Source organism: Dermacentor andersoni, chromosome 1 (genome assembly GCF_023375885.2).
Source record: "Dermacentor andersoni chromosome 1, qqDerAnde1_hic_scaffold, whole genome shotgun sequence".
In the NCBI taxonomy this organism is placed as follows: Eukaryota; Metazoa; Arthropoda; class Arachnida; order Ixodida; family Ixodidae; genus Dermacentor; species Dermacentor andersoni.
Window position 1 is genome coordinate 262,305,686 of NC_092814.1, and position 12,106 is coordinate 262,317,791.

At 45.0% G+C, this 12,106-nt stretch overlaps 1 long non-coding RNA gene across 1 annotated transcript; it reads right to left on the bottom strand.

The window, feature by feature from the left end:
- Positions 1 to 1,364: 1,364 nt before the first annotated feature.
- On the bottom strand, positions 1,365 to 12,057 carry LOC129381137 (uncharacterized). The gene is made up of 3 exons (XR_008609377.2): positions 11,208 to 12,057; positions 3,277 to 5,134; positions 1,365 to 1,490 (listed from the first exon to the last, which is right to left on the bottom strand). It is a non-coding gene; the product is annotated as an uncharacterized lncRNA (long non-coding RNA).
- Positions 12,058 to 12,106: the final 49 nt, after the last annotated feature.

Consider the following 12,106-nt stretch of genomic DNA (forward strand, 5'->3'; position numbering starts at 1 on the left):
ATATGAATATGGAGTGCAAATGTTTAGGTGTTTTGAACTTGCAATGTGTTATGGCAAAGAATTTGATATTGAAGGACAAGGTGCTCTCAGCAGCGGTGCTGAGCCTCTGCTCGGCCGGCACGTTTAGCAGCAGCGGCAGACGAAGCAGTTCCACCCGTCCCACCAATTGCGTTGTTCGTTCAGAAAAAGCGTGAACACGGGAACGCGTGGCTCATGCGAAGCACATTCTCATGCAGCGGCGGCACTGCAGGCGAAGTAGCACATGTCCAGTGGGTCCGAAACCCACGCTAAGGCTTTGTTTCCATGCTGGCCGCATGTCTGGTCGTGCTGGCATTCCGGTTTCCTTCTCACCTTTTCGCCATACCCTTTTTCGCTTTCCACCTCCTGGTTGCGCTGCGCCCTCCTCTCTGATTTCCTCCTCGCGTCTTTAATCCCCCCACTGTGCTCCGCATTTGCTTTCATCTTTCGCTGTGCTCGTTTGCTCGGTTATGCCGATGCTCGCCACAGGAACGGGCGCCTAGAAGCTGCGCTCTAAAAGCTGCAAGAACGAAAAACGGGTGATGGTGCCACCTTCAAGTTTCTGCACCAGCTTGCCGTTACGTCATAGATTTACGGTGTCTGCTCGGGCCTAGGTAACTTTATTGGTAAAGATGGATGCTATTGTATTCAGAAAAAGCCATAGAGTGAACTTAAGTTTTAAAAGCTTTGGAGCCACACTAGCCCGAAAACGAAAAAATAATTTGAAATCCATGACGCCACACTGGCCTAAAGGCTGGGGTTTTGGCGTAAAATTGAAAAAGATAACCTCATTTTTTCTTTAATAATCAACCTTCTACGGGGCAATTAACAAAAATGAGTTTTCAGAGTACAGTCAAACCTTGATATAATCGTAGCTGTACTCGCAGTGCAAAACTTCGTTAAATCACAAATTTCGTTCATTCGAGGTTCTAAAGTTTCAGCAATAAAAATAATGAATTCCCTGAACAGTCCTGGTGGATGGTATCTGTCAGTATTTTAAACAAATTGGAAGAAAGTCGCACCATAATAGCATAGAGAAAGACATTCAAAAGAACGGACACTCCCATAGAGCCCAGCGGCTGAATTGACTGTAGCGCACCAAGCGGATTGGATTAACTCCTTCTGGTTTCAGTTTTGGGTGTGTGCGTTTCGAACGCTATCTGGCACGCGCTATGCTGGCTGCACTACACTGCGCATTTTAAAATTTTTTTGCTTCTGCTCCTCAATTGTGCACAGTCTTAGTGTGGAATCATTTATTTTATTGAAACGATTGCAAGTTGTCTTTACAAGCTTCCATCGAATCTGTTGCCTGTGCAATTTCATAAAGTAGACGCAAAACACTTTGTAAATGAGTAAATGTTTATTTTGCTCTATATAAATGCTAGTTCTCGGGTTTTTGTGCGTTCATCCAACGTTGTGGCACGAAGTAAAAAGCAGTAGTTCCCGTACGAAACTCCACCGGACGGCATCGCCTGAAAAAAGTAAAATACAAGCATGTGTCATTTTGTTATTTAGCCCTTATAGGAATACTGCGTGCAGAGGGGAAACGCGCGGAAGTGGTGAATGGGCGACATTACAAAGAAGAGCAATTCACTTTTACATACATGGCGTTGAAAATAGCCAACTCCTTCCAAGCCGTACTATAAATTATGAAGGACACATCTGATTTCCAAGCATTCTCCGATTCGCAGGCATTATTTCTTGCACTTTAAGAGCACAAATGCACGGGCGACTGCGTGTTTCCAAAACAACCTGGCCTCAGCCGACGCGATAGTATGCTACATACACAGAGGTGGCCACAACACAGGCTCTCAGCCAGACTTTTCTAGATGCTCGCAGAATGCCTTCTACTCGCACTCGAGAGAAATGCAAGGGTGGAAGCCTGTTTTCAGTCGCTCAGAAGACAGAATTTTCGAGATCTTGGTTTTTGAGCTCCTCGGCGTTATCTCTAACGCGTTCTGCTGGCGCAAGCAACACACTCCAGTTGTTATCACTCTTGGCAATCGCTTGTTGCATCTTCGACAAGGGCGAGCACTGAAAGAAGGTATATGTTGCGGGGCCATAGCATCACATACTTGTCTCACTAAGATTCAGTAGATGCCAAACTCGCCATGGCCGGCTTGCTTTTTAAAGCGAAGCTTTCTTTGCCTCTTCCTTCGACTTTCCCACTGCTGCTGCTGCTGCTGCGGGCAGCTGTTGCGCTCGCCTCGTCCCGTCCGTCAAGGCGGTGGTTCAGAGGGTGTATATAGATGACAGTGCGAGTAAGAGAGAAAAGGCGACAGGAGAAACGCGTTTTCACCCCAGCATGTCGAATGTGCACAATGCCCTCTGGAGCTCTCTGGAGCCGCTTGACAGCTGTAATTATCTGTGACTCCCCTCAGAAGCATTGCAGAAACTGCAGCGCTTCCCTTTCTACTAACATGCGAGGCCAGACGGGATGCAGATAGAACTGTAGAGAGGAGAAGGAGAGGGAGAAGAGGCAGTTCCAATATAAGAAAGGGGGAGGTGACGTGAGAAGGCAAGGAAACCCCACTAGTACTATACGACAGCGGTTGCGGGGAAACAGGAAAAGCTCAAGATACGGTACAGTACGTTGCTGCTATTTCTGAAAAATAAACGCCAGCCAAATATGTCAAGCTGGGATCTTGCGCAGGGCGTGCATAAGCAGAGCTGCATTAATTAAAGCGCACTGCAGGGTCCAGGAGACACTACCGAAGCGGTTGACCATCAAATCAACACTTATGTAGCCGCCGCATTAGCTTTGCGGCTATGGCATTGCTAGAGGTCATGGATTTGATCCTAATCACGGCAGCCACATTTCGACGGGGGTGAAATAGAAAATGCATGTGCACTTAGATTTTTGGACACGTTAAAGAACATCACAGTGTCAAAATTAATCCGGAGTCCGCCACTACAGCTTGCCTCATAATCCGAGTGTGGTTTTGGAACGCACAGCCCCATAATCCAATTCAAGTTTAATACTTCTGCCACAATGCGATGTGCCATGTGAGGAAATGACAACGCTCAACCCTCCCAGAAGTTATAAAATCTGGCGCACAACAATGCCCCAAGCGAACACCTCTCCCTGTGTGTTCTGTGTACTATGCAGACAAACAGCAGTGGTGCATGCAAGGCAACGATTAACATCAACTCGCCACTCTCGTGTTAGCCTAAAGGTTGAAGAAATTAAGCTTTGTCCATCAACATCACCGCTAATTATTGTCAATCAAAGCATCCAGCACAGAAAGCTTCGCTTACATTGATTCCCACTGTGTGTGGGATCTGCATACTTTTTTGCTAACTGCATCACAACGCCGGGCGCAGCCACTGTGCTTGAAAAGTACCCCTAAAAGTAAGGAAATCAGTTAGAATAATGTTCGGGGTCAGGGAAAGCACCAAACTTGACCCGGTAAGATCACTACACTGCAAAACTAACTGCATCACAGAGCCGAGCTGCTTTTCACTAACTGCTTCACAATGCCGGGCGAGGCCACTGTGCATGAAAAGTACCCCCAAAAGTAACGAAATTAGTTACAATAATGTTGTGGGCCAGGGAAAGTGCCAAAACTTGTTCGGTAAGATTCAGTACAGGCAAAACTGCCTCACATGGCCGAGGTGCTTTTTGCTAATTGCGTCGCAAAGCCGGGTGCGGCGAGCATGCCCGAAACCTACCAAAATAAGTTATAATAATGTTGGGGCTCATAGAAAGTGTCGCGACCATCACCCAGTACGAGTCATTAACTCAACTACGCCAAGATGGCCTAGCTGTTTTTCGCTAACTGCATCGCAAGTCTCGGTTATGTGCCGTAAAAGCCAGAATTGCTTGAAATGCGTCACAGACTGTCGAACAAAATTTCTCACCTTGTTGTAGTCCAATAGTGCAGTGGTGCCGTATCGAAGTGCAGAAGAAATGCAAGAATATGCCGGGAGCCCAACAAACACGCAATATCCAAAAGAGACTGGTCGCCGAACAGGTGAACTTCACATGCGCAACTGGCCTCGCTGGCTTCGGTGGCCTATCTGGCGCATGACGCATGCACCTGTTGCACCTGGCGTGCCGTTAGCTTGTTGCTAGGCATGGAGGAAGGAAAAGCTTTCCTTCCTCCATGTTGCTAGGTAATGCAAGAAAAATAAGTCACAGAGTATAAGTTTATTGATAAACAAAACTTTTTAGTTTTAGCTGGAAAGAATCAAAATAAAATGTCTGTAAGTTCATTTCACATTATTTTTTTTTTATGGTGCTCAAATTAACTAACGGATGGGATTAACACTAGCCGTGACATGTTTCCTGTTGCCAGTTTTTGCCGAGTGCCCCCTCTTGTTGAATTTCTTTCTCTATGATAATAGCACAATTATGAGTGCTAGTGCGTGCGGTGCAGATCTCACCGATAATGCATCACCGTAACTTACGGCGTCCGAGATTTGTGTGTGTTGCATCGCGCGGCGCCGTAAATCTTGAACACCATGGCTCACCGTGCTTAGTGCCCGCGGTCGTTATCTGATGGCGGTCACAAATTAAAAACAAAAGCGTAAAAAAATATTTGTCCTGAGAAAAAAAAAAAGTTCACCGACAATTACGATACTCCCTAATGCGAAATTTGAGCGCAGCTCTATCCTTGTTTTCATTTCGCAATATGTTGAGGCACATAATACATGTAGTAGAGTCAACAATCATCAAAAATCTGATCTGCAGGTCAAGCGTGTTGGCTTTTATACATGACTCGTCGAAGGTTCCAGTGTAATCGCTGGTGCCCGCGTGGTTTCCAGAAAGTACTAAACAATTCGCATTGCGTACACAATCAGATTACAAAAGTTGCAAGCCACGACAATTGAAACAAGTGTAAATGATATCAAACCAAGCAAACCGAACAATTAAGCGCGAGCGAGAGCTGACGTGAGCAGACGATAGTACGAAACGAGCAGTGTGGTGGGTCCACACGACACCAGTTTCTTGCGTGCACATCACTGAAGGGGCCACTCTCATTGGTCTCCGCATTCGCGGCTTGCGTCTTCCATCTCGCACTCCGTGTTCGCCCTTCCATCTTTCGCTGTTGTGCTCGTTCGCTCAATTATGCCGCTGCCGCCACCACTCGCCACAGGAACGGACCATTAAGAGCTGCGGTCAAAAAAGTAGCAGTGTCACTTGAAAAGCGAAGAATCGATTACGATAGCAAGTTATTAGACAGCTACACTAAGGATGTAAGGATGCTAGTTTTGTCGGCCGTATAAACTAGTAAAAATTCGCTAATTAACAAGCATGGTGTCGCGTGCACAGTCAAACCTGAACACATTTAACTCGATGACCGCAAACACTCGCTGCCAAAAAAATTCACTGATAATTACGATATTCCCTGGTGCAGAGTTTGAGCGCAGCTCTATACAGGAAAGAATTATGCGTGTCAATATTTTGTGTTATGATAATACAGGTACACTGTTTATATTATAAGGAAGAGAATACTGTGAGTAGCGTGGCTGGCGTGGACAGTCTGTCTCGTGCAGCAGATTGCAAGCGGAGCGAACTGTGGCACGGCTGCCTCGCTAATCGGGAGATCGCGAGAGGCAGCTTGTGGCTGTGATTCACAGCAGCAGCCGCAGACAGACTTCCGCTCATGCAGCGCTTTGTCTCCATATTTATTTATTTTTTTATTTACAACATACTGCAGTTGAAAGACCAAGCAGGGGGACATAACAAAAGTAGTTTACAAAAGAATTTCAAGAAACACAAAATACATCGTGAAACGGTAGAAGACAGTATAATACATAATTATAATCAAAAGTGAGCAGGACAGAGCAAAAGTGCAAAGCACAACCGAACAGATACACAAAAAAAAAAGCGCAGTTCGTATCGAGTGGTCACAAACATAAAGGTACACAGCTCTCAAAGTCAGGATTATCCCCATTACAAAATTCTTCCAACGGTAATGCATTCCATTCTTTTATGGTCCGTGGAAGAAAAGAATACATGAAAAAATTTGTGTGCGCAAAGTAAGGTTCAAGAGTATGAGCATGTGTGTGTCTAGTTTGCCTAGAAATTCGGTGTGTTAAGTAGGTTTCAGTTTTAATGTTAAATTTACTGAAATGTAGTGAGTGGAGAAATTTCAACCTAGCAATTGCTCTTCAGTGTTGTAAAACAGGGATGTTATTACTAGCCATGAGTGTTGACGGCGAGTCATTTCTCTGGTAAGCATTAAGTATGAAATGGACCGCTTTTTGTTGCACCATCTCAAGTTTCCTAATATCTTTCTTGAGATATGGATCCCAAATGACACTATCGTAATCTAATTTAGGTTTTATAAATGCATTATAGGCAAGCAGTTTTATTTCTGAGGTAGCTGTCTTTAGTTTGTGCCTCAAGAAACCGAGCTTTTTAGAAGCGGATGAGCATGTTTTAGTTATATGACTTGACCATGTTAAGCGGTTTGTAATTGTAATACCTAAATATTTATAATCATCAACCTCTGTCAGAGGGCAGTTATCGAGTGAATACCTGTAATTAAAAGGGCATGGTTTGTGTGTAATGCCTATGAAGACGGATTTATCACTGTTTAGTTTGATGGACCAATCCTTACAGCACTTGGAAATGGCACAGAGGTTAGATTGTAGGCATTCTTGATCACTAGGAGTGATAATGGTTTTAAAAAGTATGCAGTCATCTGCAAAAAGCTTTATACTTATTTTTGATGTATCTATGGAGGTAAAAATGTAATTTATGTACACTGAAAAAATAACAGGTCCCAAAACGCTGCCTTGAGGGACTCCTGATGTTACAGGCAGAACATCAGACGCGCAGTCACTCACTTGTACATATTGTTTGCGGTCAGAAAGGTAGGAACGAATCCAGTTAACCAGGTTAACAGGTAGGCCTATGCCTTGTAATTTCGAAATGAGTTTACTATGCACGACGAGGTCAAGCACCTTACTAAAATCCAAGGATATGGCATGAATTTGATTTCCCTTATCAAGCGATGCGGCGAACTCGTGAATTGTGACCATTTGTGTTGATAAGTGTTTCCTAAAGCCATGCTGGAAAGGTGATGGATAATTGTTTTCTTCAAGAAAGGAGGAGATGTAATGTGTGACTATGTTTTCTAATAGCTTACATGTCATGCAAGTTAAAGAAATAGGCCTGTAGTTGCCAACGTTCAGACGATCACTTTTTTAAACACTGGCACTACACGTGCCGTATGCCAATCATCAGGAATTAAGGAATTTTCGAAGGAAAGACTGAAAACGTGTTAAAATATGTGCAACCGGTTCAGCATACCTACGCAAAGATGTGTTCGGAATATTATCTGGACCAGCTGAGGATTTCGTTTTCAAGTTAAGTAGCAAACGCAGTACACCTTCATATGTTATAAAATCGGGAGACATTACTGAAAGAGAGTTATCATGCGTTGGGGGGGGGCCTCGTGCTCGGAAGTGGTAAATACGAAACAGAAATAATGGTTAAACTGCTCAGCAATTTTTGGGGCATCATTCATTAGACAACCGTCAACGAATATTTCACAGGGCACAGCATTTGGCTCTTCTAGATATTGCCAGAATTTATCAAGGCTTTTTTTATCAAGAAGTCAGGCAATGATTTAGTGACATATCTCATTTTGGCATCGGAAAGTTTAGTAACAAGCTTGTCTTTTAGATCAGTAATTATGCTGAGGTATTTCTTCTGTTTTTAGCTCGTTTTAGCCTACGGCATAAATGGATAATTTCTCTGGTCATCCACGGATTGTTTTTGTTAGTACGAACATATTTGTCGGGAACGAACTTGTCAATGCAATAATGAACAGCCCTGCAGGTGGACGTGCTCGTCTCATGCCGTATCGATAGCGTCATCGGTGAGCAGACGACGGCGCTCTAGTCTGGTGCCAAGTTGTCGTCGCAGAGCCCGTTTTGCGTCGCACTACACTTTCATGCTTTTACCATACCCTCCTCCTCCGCTTTTTTCGTCGCGCCGCTTTTCTCCTCTTCGCTATCGCTGTCTTTCATCCCCCGCTGTGCTCGTTCGCTCGGTTAAGCTGAGGGACCATAGAGTAACATAGTAAACGTAAAGAATGGACACTCCCAATAGGCATATGCGGCCGACTTTGGCTTTCAGCGCACCTAGCAGAATCGGCGAAACGCACCAGCCTCCAAGATGGTCGTGCACGCCGCTGAATCTCAGAGGCTCTAATTTCAGTTGCGTTAATTTTTTTGTGTGTGTGACCCATAACGTTGCTTAAATCGAGTGATTTCATACAGGCGCTTGTGCCGCTGTTTATACGTTGTGACTACGAGCGCGCAAAGGTGTTTCACTTCATGTTAGTTTCATTTAAATTCATATTTGCTGTTTCAAGCTGTAACTTAGCGTAACAATCATGCCAACTGTTGAGGAAGTAGGACTTTATCGCTTATGATATTGTACGTCTAGTAACTCACACCAAAAGGTGTATCGTAAATAAATGTGCCATGTTCCTTAAAGGGAAGCTGAAGAGTCTGTCGAATTCAATAAGACGCTCATATACGGATGTGGGAACCTTATAAACCATGAAGGTAAAATTTTGGGGGGGATTTTTCACTTAGGAGCGACGTAATCGTCGGTTAAAATTGCGCTGTAGCTCCGCCCCCCGTCGAGCGCCGCGCGGTGCTGCTGATGCTGACGATGCGAGCGGAGACCGGAAACGGCGGCGTAGTGACGTCAACACTGGTGTTCCGCTCCTTCGCAGCCTCCGCGACCGTGCCTGACCGGGCTTATTTCTGCGTGCGTGCCATCCTAATCTGCTTCGCTCGACCCTACATTCCTTTATTTGTGTGTATATAGGAGTGGTAGTTGACGTGCGCAGCATCAATTGAACTTGTAGGCCGGTCATGCCGGCGTTCTGTGCAACCTACGCTTGCACGAACACCAGCGGCCGCGACGATGTTCCAATGTTCCATTAGTTCCTGCAAGACAAGAAGCTTTCAGCTAAGTGGGAGGCTGCTGTGAAGCGAAACAACTTCAAGCGCTCAAGAACAAGTGTTGTGCTCTAACCACTTCCGTGACGATTACTACCGGAGTTTATCAATAATGCGTGTTTTGGGTTCTCCTAAAAAAAGAAAATAGTTAGCACGCTGAACGGAAGGTGCATGTTTATCGCCCACCCTTGACGCAGGTTTCATTGCCAAGCGCCGCGAATTTTCGATTCGCACCTGTGCTGTGAAACAGCCTGCATGCAGCTACCATAACGCAGTGCAAGCGTAAAGTTTGCATGTGTTGGAAAGCCTGCTCACGCCAAGACGCTGCACTCCCCATTCTCTCGCACACATAAGAAACCGACCATCTCACGTAGCCGACGGAATTCGCCGGTTACGAGTAGGGTGCGAATGGCGCGCTGATGAAGGTTCTATACTACACGTGCTACAACAGCCGGTAAACGTTTCCCGCGTTTAAACCGTCTGTGCAGATTGCCGACAGCTTTGGGGCAGCGCACAAATGCTGAAGATCGCATCACTGCTTACATTCTACGAGGAGGCATGCAGGAACATAACACTACAGTTGTTTGCCCGGAAACGTACTCACTGGAATGCTGAATGCAGCTTAGCAAAAAACATACTCGCCAAAGAACATTTCCAACACAAGGAGATGCTAACACTTTGCCTTCGTCCGCGTGGAAAGCAGTGCTTGCACCAGCATTTTTTGCTTCTTGGAGAGGCCGGCTCTTTGCAATCGGCTCGTACATGTAGTATGTACAAGTATAAACCCCTTACAAGTGATCTTGCACGCGACAGCGACAGCGCTACAAGCGAGGCGACGGCTGTCGCATTCACTCGTCGTCTGCAAGCCGAACTCCACGCGAGTGACGGCTTTGAGCGACGACTTCCCAGAATGAGGGCAGCAATATACGCGCCGAAACTAGCGTGACGCATGCTTTATCAATTTAAGTTGATGTATTTTACTGAAGAAGGAGCATAAAATATTTCTGAAGGTCTTGCACTAGGTTCTTATTCTTGCACATGTAAAATTCAATAGTTTGCTCATTCCGTGCGACAAACAGCAGTATTTGAGTTATGTACATCCAGTTTCGGCTTCGCACAATTGGCTAGTCGCTCATAGCATTTTCGGGCGACGAGCGACGAGTTCTAGATTTCTAGAAACGAGCGATCGAGCGATTTGTTCAAGCGACGGCCCGTTTTGTCGCTCGAAGCCGTCGCCCGTCACCGTCGCGCGCAAAATCGCTCTCGTAGAGTTTGGACTTAACGCCGAACTCCTCAGGGAAATGCAAGCTCTCGAAAATTTCCATGACCGTCTCAGCAAAACACCACCAAACTACTTTGCACTGTGCTTCGTGTGTAGCGGCAGCAGTCGGTCCGGACGAACACCATTGTTGACGTCACGAGGCGCCCGACCAATCACAGGCGGAAACGAGGCGCGTGAGCTGGGCGTGTCTGCTGCTGCACTTTTCATCGAAATAAAATATGTTTGCGCTTTCTTTCACTCAATTTCGATGCGATATTCGAATTCAGAGGGTTGAAAACCACGGCGTACTGCTCTTCACTCATTTTTTCTGGAAAACCTTTCAGCTTCCCTTTAAATATAAATCAACCTGCTGCACAGTCAAGAACACGAAAATAGCTGACTATTTATTGCAGCAAGATTGTAAGAGGCAGATACATGAAAACAGGAAGAAACAGCGAAATGCAAGTAATGCGGTCATCACGCGGCACACTTTTAAACGCGATCAAGCCCAATCCGACTTTGAATTTCTCTGTCGCGATTGGTTCTTTTGCGCAAGCTGCACGATGGAGCCAAAAGCAGTCAAGAATTTCGATCCGGATCGGACTTGATCACGATCGAAAGTGGTCGTGTGGCACCGGTGTAATGGAGAACAGTAAAAAATTAATGGCGTGATGGCAATAACTTTGCACAAGCAAAACACATAGAAGACGTATTGCAACTATCCAGATAATGAAAAAAAAAAAACTGCACATACACGCCAGCAATTAATTTGCTCGAAATGGGATTCTTTTAGAAGGGAAAAAATACGACATATTTTCTTGTACTTCTGCGAAGGAGCGTGAATTAGGGTAGCAAAATTATGTGAATGGTTGCGTGCCGAAATAAAATGGCTTCAAAAATAATTGAGCATGCACCAATATCCTCATCTCGAATGTGTAAGCCAGTGTGTCCTTCATTAAACAGCTGCAATTAAGCACTTGGTGTTAGGGGTCTTCACCTGCTGTCTTCGAAGCCTTGCAATCGTCGTCTGATAGTTGGAATTTTGCCCTTGAGTATGCATGATGTCCTTTGGCTGTACAGTGTATTTTGAGGAAATGGTGGAGATTCCTGCAATACGTAGAATGACAGATAGAAGGTAAGCAATACTGGAGGCTTCAAAGCTATTGAATGTAGACTTACTCCATACAATAGTCGGCAACATGCATTTGGTCATGCCGTCTTAGAGTGCACGGGCATATTTTTAAAACTCTGGCTAAAGTTAGCTGGGACACCCTATATAGTGCTTAATTGAATGCATTCTAATGTTGACCTAATGCATTCTAAAGATTGTCAGAACATTGAGCACACAAATGCACAAGGCTGCAATCTGTGTTCATGGAATTGCCAAAGCAACACATGGCAGTCAGAGATGCTTGGCTATGCGAGAGACACTATCAGTATTTCTCACTGGTCATTTGCACTAGTTGCAGAATTGTCAAATCATGTGGTGGTCATCATATTCAAGTTGCTGCATGCCTATCTGGGCTTCAAATCATTAACATCTTTGCAATTAGGTTAAACTAGGTTACTGCAGATTTGATTACTTTAGAGCACCCTGTAAGACGTGCTGAATGTTTTGCCACATTGTAGCACTGTACTGCCAAGGTGACCCTTAACAAAGTGGTGTGCACTAGCTCAAGCTGACAGAAAATTTGCTTGGCTGTCTGGTTATGTACTGCAGCAGGTGCAAATGTGGTACATGTTGGCTTAATCTGGACTGCTATTTTGTATGCATTCGAAAAGCTGACATTCAGTTTCATCTCACACAATTGTCCTAGGCCACATCTATATTGCGGCCTAGGCCTATCTAGGCCACTCGTGTGAGGCGAAACTGAACATCGGCTTTTCAAATGCATA